Source organism: Dioscorea cayenensis, chromosome 5 (assembly GCF_009730915.1).
Source record: "Dioscorea cayenensis subsp. rotundata cultivar TDr96_F1 chromosome 5, TDr96_F1_v2_PseudoChromosome.rev07_lg8_w22 25.fasta, whole genome shotgun sequence".
Classification (NCBI taxonomy): Eukaryota; Viridiplantae; Streptophyta; class Magnoliopsida; order Dioscoreales; family Dioscoreaceae; genus Dioscorea; species Dioscorea cayenensis.
The window spans coordinates 5,077,792-5,085,163 of record NC_052475.1 but is presented as its reverse complement, the minus strand read 5'-3'; positions in this window follow the sequence as shown (position 1 = coordinate 5,085,163).

The window sequence follows — 7,372 nt, the reverse complement described above, 5'->3', positions numbered from 1 at the left end:
TAAAATAAAAAAAAAAAAACCAAAAAACATAAAATCAAAGGTATTTCTTATTTTTATAAAAAGGAAAAATACTTGAATTTAAAAATAAGAATTAAGATTGACGACATATAAAGATAAAGGAAAAAAGATAATAAGTTTGTTAACTAATGAAAAAAATTGAAAAAGTAATATAAAATTTTGTAGAAAAACCCCTAAGTTTTATCATTATAGAAAAACCACTTAATGTTTTATAAAAATATTTTGTCATAGGAACGGGATAAAATTATCCAATATATATATGTGGAAATTGCCAAAAAAACCCTCTAAGTTTGTAAAATTGCCAAAAACACACCGTTAGTTTTGCAATCCCTAAAAACCCCCTCCTTTTAAACACTATATTTTTTTCAAACCCCCAAAGCTCATAGCGGATGTGAGCGGAGTGAGTTTCAAATTTTATGAATGAAAAATGCCCTTTGCATGAGGGAGTCAGTGGGTGCCGACCATCTCGGCGGTTTGAGAGGAAGTGGGGTGGGTTTCAGTAGGGTACCCCCAAGAGACAATTTATTGGAGCCGTTTACTTTGCTTTTTTTCTCAACTCGCGTCTTGACCTTTCCATTTCAAGTCGTCTCGAAGTTGTCTCTACTGCTGAAGCCTCTGTAATTAGCATTTCATCGACTTTTTCCCTTTCCACTGGGTATCTCGAAGGAGAAGTCCCCAGCGCATGCTAGTTGGCATTTCATCGATTTGCTGATCTAAGGTATTGAGTATAATTTTATGTTAAGCTGCATTACATAAAGAAAGATTTTTCGGTTTTATTTTTGTGCTCCTGCTTTTTTGTTGGAAGATATTGAAGTCTGCGAGAGATTTCTCGGTTTGGGTTTTTGTTAGTCTGCGAGGGAGATTTCTCGGCTAGGGTTTTGTTTTTGTTTTGCATTTTTCGTATGTATACACTATCGAAATAGTTTTTCGATTGTTATGATTTAGTGTAATATTTATAATGTACATTTCCCTTTCGTTTGATATGGTTGCGATTTTACAAATGAGGTTGACGTTTAAGAAATGAGATGTTCTGCTTAAACTTTGTTGTCTCTGTTTAAGTATTCCCGTCTCTGTTTAAGAAAAATGGGTCTCGTTTAACATTTGATATCTCTGTTTAATAAGCGAGAGGTTACTGATTTAAAACCTTATATTTCCAGCTAAACTTTTTGTCAATACTGCATGTTGAATGTGTTGTTATTGTCAGCGAGCTGTGATTATGGCGGTCGACCTAGTTAATGGGCGATGCTATTTGAGCTCGGTTGTGGAGACCTTAGGCGAATTGAAAGATAACATGACCCCTCGACACCTGGGAGATTATTCGAAGGACACCGTTTGCGCTGTCATCGAGTGGAAGCTATATACCAAGAGAGGGCCCTTCTTGATTCTCTTTTGCAAAGATGCGATGGTCGCACCAATAAATTCGAGGATCGGGAAAGCCCTCATCGAGTTTTCGAGGCCTCGGGGATGTGGCCCTCGTTCTTGGTCTGCGTTGCGATGGCGACACAGTCATGTTTCAGAAGAAGAAGACCCGCTCAGCTCGAAGGGCGGTATTTATCAAAAACCCTACGAGCGACACGAGACTCCATCAAGAGCGTTACAGTGCGACTTGTTCGACGAGAGGGAGAAGAAAAATAATTTTGTCAAACTCCGATGGTGTACCTCATGGGTACGATCCTCTTCCCAAATACATCATGCTCGGTTCGAGCGGATCGTTGATTACGTCGATGATCTACCCGACCCATGGGAGGCGATACGCGTAGGGCGCGAGCGACGCACAAGTGGCTTATGGAGGATATTCCCCAGCGTAGCCCTGAGCTGCAAGATAGATCGTCGGAAGAAGACCAACACGAGGTACATTAAGGGTTGCTCGGTCGCGCTTAACGTCCCCGGGTTTTCTAGGTGACCGAGCGGGGAAGAAAGTCCGCTTTTAGCGAGGTCCCAAGGATCGTCGTGCTACGGTGAAAGTACTTTACAGGAAGTAGCTGACAGTGAGAAACCCGACTTGTCATCGCTCGATGGGAAAGAGGTAATAAATCATGGACAATGTTTAACATAAGTCTTTAATGTTTAAACATATTATTTAGTGTTTAACTTTAGTATTTACCGTTTAAAACTTATTCATACTGGTTTAAATATTTTGTTCTCCGTTTAAATATATTCTATAACGTTTAAATATATAACCAACATGTTTAAATATAGTTTTTTACGAGTTCTGATGAATGATTTACGACATTGTTTGGTTTACATATGTTAGTTTCTGAAATGGTTCCGTGAATCGTCGAAGAAGAAATATTTATTAGGGCCAACCGAGCGGATGGATGCTATTGCTCGCGAACCACTTGCTCGAAGGCGAGGATGAGAGGGCGACCTCTATCGCTGGCGCTCGACGCAGATTCTCCTACTTCCACCCCACCACGCGACGCAATCCTCGGCCAGGGAGAAGCCCTCCCCACCCCGGAAGATTGCAACAACCCCTCTACCACGACAACGGCGGTCCCCGATTGATGGCAGCCCCGACTATGCGGCTCCTCGGATCAGTGGCGACTCAACCCGGCGACATTAGGCGAAGATGTCACCGCGACTCTTATCGCAGGGCGTGCGAGATATTGATGACCGAGTTTCCTCGGCTTGTCGCTAGTGTTGAGGCACTGGAGGGACATTCACAACCGACTGCACCATCCCTCCAAAGAACTGAAGCACCCGGGACGAACGAGGCGTCGGAATTTGACGACGACGACATCATCGGAAGGTTATTCCAAGACGGCCACATTCGAAGAGACTTGCGAAAAAGAGGAGAACAATACTGCCTCTGTCTCCACCGCCGGCTGACAATGAAACAATAGCAACACCATCGGCGGCTGATGCTGTTACTGAGACTGTCGCCGTTGATGACATGGCCATGACGATGGAGGACATCGTCGATGATGTGGCCGTTGTCGCGGTTGAGAAGGTCGTCAACTCTCTCCTTAATGAATCGATGGACCCAGTGGAACCGGTTGTCGAGATTACGGCATCAAAGATGGACACAATCCTTGCAGATCAAGAACAAGCTGAGGGTGTGTCTCCCAATGATGCTGTCGTCGTGCCACGGTTGAGAAGATCGTTGAATCATTGCGGTCGCGTGGCCGTGGCCGAGGCAGCTGCGCATGACGGCGAGACACAATCCCACCACAAATACAACCATATAAGGATGTGTCTGCGGTTGATGTTGTCGACATCGTCCCCGCATCGAAACCAGGCATAATCCCACAACAAGAACAACCATGTAAGGATGTGCCCGCTTGATGCTTGTCATGCATCGTCCCTCGCATCGAAGGGAAGATGCTTTGCTGGTCTTTGAACACGTGAAGGTGCAATGCAATGCCCTCATAAAGACCCCGACCGGCAACGAGAGAGATGATCAAGGCCAATCAACAATGGGACCGGGACTGGCTCGAAAAGCTTTTATTCCCATGGGTTGGCTGTCTCGTCTTAACAAATATGAGGCGGGAGTTGATGAGGATCTTCCTCAGCTGCTCTATGGACGGGTAAGTCTCAAGTTTTTATGATAGTGTTTAAAGTTTTATTATAGTGTTTAACGATTTTCTAATGGTGTTTAATATCTTTATGTTATCATTTAATTTTTCTACTTAACGTTTAATTATATATAATATCATTTAACAATTGATAATATCATTTAAACATTTACAATATGGTCTTATTATATCCATTATCGTTTAACCTCAGAAGTACCGTCGTGGAAGAATGACACTGTCACGACCACACGGGACAAATTGTACTCATCCGCTGAGAGGAAGGAAATGGTCACGAGATGATGTGATGGGACGCTTTCAGTATGCATTATACAAAAAGTCGCCGAGCAAAGAGCCATATCCTTACAAGAAGCGCCTCCATCACCGGATCGCTTGCGCTTTTTATGTCAAAGCGGGGACGACGCACACGAAAACAATTATGGCTATGGTCGAGGATCTGTCTGCGAACTGCATGAAGTTCAAATTGTCATCCTCCCGATAATCATGAATGGCCACTTCCATGTCATCGCCCTCGACAATGATAAACAAGAATACTGAGCATTATTCTTCAAGCCCGGGAGTACGATAAAGGCAGCGTTGGACATGGTAAGATCTTTTAATTATGTCCGATTAATAGTGTTTGGTATTTAATCGGTATTCTAATCTCAACTTGCATATCTCGACAATGGAATCTATTCGACAATTGTGTCGATATGACGATTCGGCGAGTCGACGACGGCAAAGTACCCACTGCGTACGCGACACGGAAACCCCACGCCCGAAACAAGGAAAGGCGTCGATTGCGGCGTCGTCATCGTGCGGTTTATCGGCGATTACTTTTGGGGTGAGAAGTTACGGCTACCGCAGACGAGACGTTTCTTACCTCGAGTTAAGATATGTTACCCGCGATACTTAGGAGGAGGGCGGAGTACCGTCCCATGACAAAGGGGGGTCGTCACAAGCGGGTTAAGATTTGTGACCGAAGAACATGTCTTGTATATCTCAATGTCAATTTTGTTTTCGAATGTAAACATGGACATTCAATTCATTGTTTTCGTTTCGGAATAACATGACTTGTATTTAACAATGTAAATTTTGTTTGTTTTCAATTGTAAGGCAGGTTAAATTCCATTCAGTTTCATTTCATTGTTTAATTTACGTTGTAATTGTGTACATTTCCGTTTAATTGTTTAAATATACCATATATCGTTTAAACATCAGTTGAAATATTTCAAATTACAGTGTATCCGTTTAAAATAACAATGTCTCTGTTTAAATACATTCAATTCGTTGTAAAGAGTAAGAGTTTAAATATGGAAAGTTGCCCATCAGTACACAATGTTTCCGCCATCGCCGTCGCTTATTTACTAATGCCTAGTCGGCGACGTTTCATCTGCAAGATTGTCGATTGTGACCGGATCCATGGCGGTAGCTGCAGATGTAACTCGCGGACATCAAACGCTTGCGACTCGATCCTCTTTCGTCTCAGGCCCTTGAGCCGCCTTCTCGTCACAGCGGTCGCATAAGCGAAGCTCATGATTTCCGTCCCGAAGGCTCGTCATCGTCGGGTAAGGGGAATATAGCTTCCTTATGCGCCGATTTATAATTGTCGACGGTGAAGTACCCGCTAATAAATCGATGTATGCGTTGGTGTGCATCGCATTATGCAGCGCATAGCGTGTTTGCAAGGGATACCATAAACTTGCCACCGCTCGACACTGAACAAGTTCGATGGAGAGATCTCACGGAGTTCTTGCACTAGTCGATCACTCGTAGCGATCATCGACACTGACGACCAACACGAAGATTTCGGCCGTCCCTCAACAATGATCTCTACCTTCGAGATGTACGTCCGGGCATAAGTAGGGTCTCCCATTTTGTTCGCTTGCTCACGCGGTTACATAACATGCGCATCAACTTGAACCTTGCAAATAAGGTTAAACAAAGGCGATGATGGTTAAATAATTCGTAAACATGTTTAAACATTATTGTAAATATTTAAACGAAAGTATTAATATTTAAAGACAGACAAGTGTAATTAAACAAAGATTGATAATGTTTAAATGGTAACACTAAATGTTAAGTGTAAACCAACATTCGCAGACCTTATGGAGTCGACCATTTTTGTCACAGGTAAATGACGAGCTTCCTTGATCCAAGCATTAAATGACTCCGTGACGTTTGAATACATCTCGCCCCAACGATCACCTCTGAACAGATAATTCGACCAATGTGCCATATCCGATTTATTAATCAACCCAGATGATGAGCTTTCGGGTGATGTGGCTGCCAGTTCATTCACGGTATCATCAAAATCTTTAGCCGTGGATGCCCACGCAATCGCGAAGCATATAGACCCAGAGCACTCCTCCCTCGATGCCTTCCCAAGTCCGACATTGGCTTTCATAAAAATTGGCCTCCAAATGTCGAAGGCGGTATGCATGTGGCGAAGAAGGGAAGACTCTCTGATTCGCTCACAAGGCCCTTGGACCGTCCCGACACGCAAAGTAATTATCTCATGATAATCTCCATCCTTGTATAAAAGCATCGCCTAACTTAGATATGAACCCAAGTCCAATTGGCATCGGTCTCGTTGTCGATTATACCGAAAGGCGACGTGGAAAAACCATTGTTTCCATCTTTCCTGTGGCGCTCAATAGTGTACCCCGATATTTTTCCAAGAAGGTGGATACCATCGAGAAAAGCAGCTGACCCTGCAAGACCTCTTGAATCCCACAATACACGTTACGAAAGAAAAGAATGCACGTTTAAAACGATCACCGTCTCTTTCCACGATCGCAAGCTGCCAGGGATTTGTCTCGACCCACCTTATCCACATACCAAAGCAAGCGATCGTGAGTCGGAGATGTCACGTACCGTCGAGGACCACCCTGGGCATGCTCTTTTTCCCAACCAAGCTCTGCTTGTATGGTATCGCGGACACCATGTTCCCGAACATGTCCTTCCGAATGTCGATGGCCTCAGTCTGAGGGACGGTCCTGAGCTTCGAATCACTTTCGTCGCTAACCCATTTTTTGGACGTTTTTCGGATGCGACGCCGAACCTATGCCACCACCGCAAGTGTGTAGCGGGTTGATTGTCTTGATTCGAAAGTATTTTTGTTATACTCTTTTTGATGCGTGAAGCGCATGATATGACCATCGGCGAGACATTCCACGATCGCTCGATGTTTTTCGTTCTTTATGAATTTGAAGTCAAAAATTCCTTTTTGATTGCATGATTTGAAGTACATCCACGAAATGTTCGACACCGTCAAAACATTGTCAATATCAGCAACGACGCTTGAATGATCGGCGAGGAAGAAAGACATCCCACACCGTCGAGGTCGCCCATGGCGATGAACTGGAGCACTCGCGAATCCGAATTCTGCCACACTTCGATCAGAATGAAAAGATCAATATGTTAAGCGGAGAATATAATGTTTAAGTGATAATGACAATATTTAAAGCGTCAAATTAAAAACTTAAGCGATTAACTAATAACGTAAGCTGACTAGTACGAAGATGTTAACTAGTGATCGGACATATTTACACTAATGACCCCGACATACTGGAACAATTAAAAGAGAAGGAACTTCTGACGAGTAAAACTGCGTTTTTCATTAGAGATTCGGCAATGGCACATTTTCGTCCTCGACGACAAGATCAACTACTGCGACATTTGAAGATGGAGTGCACGTGACACATCCTGCTGGAAGTCAACATCGCTTTTCTATTGGGCAAACCGCTTTTATATCCATCCGTGTGATGAACTTAACCCTCACAAGAGAAACTTGAGGACCCCATCGCTCACATATCTCACTAACACCAACTCCCAGAAGT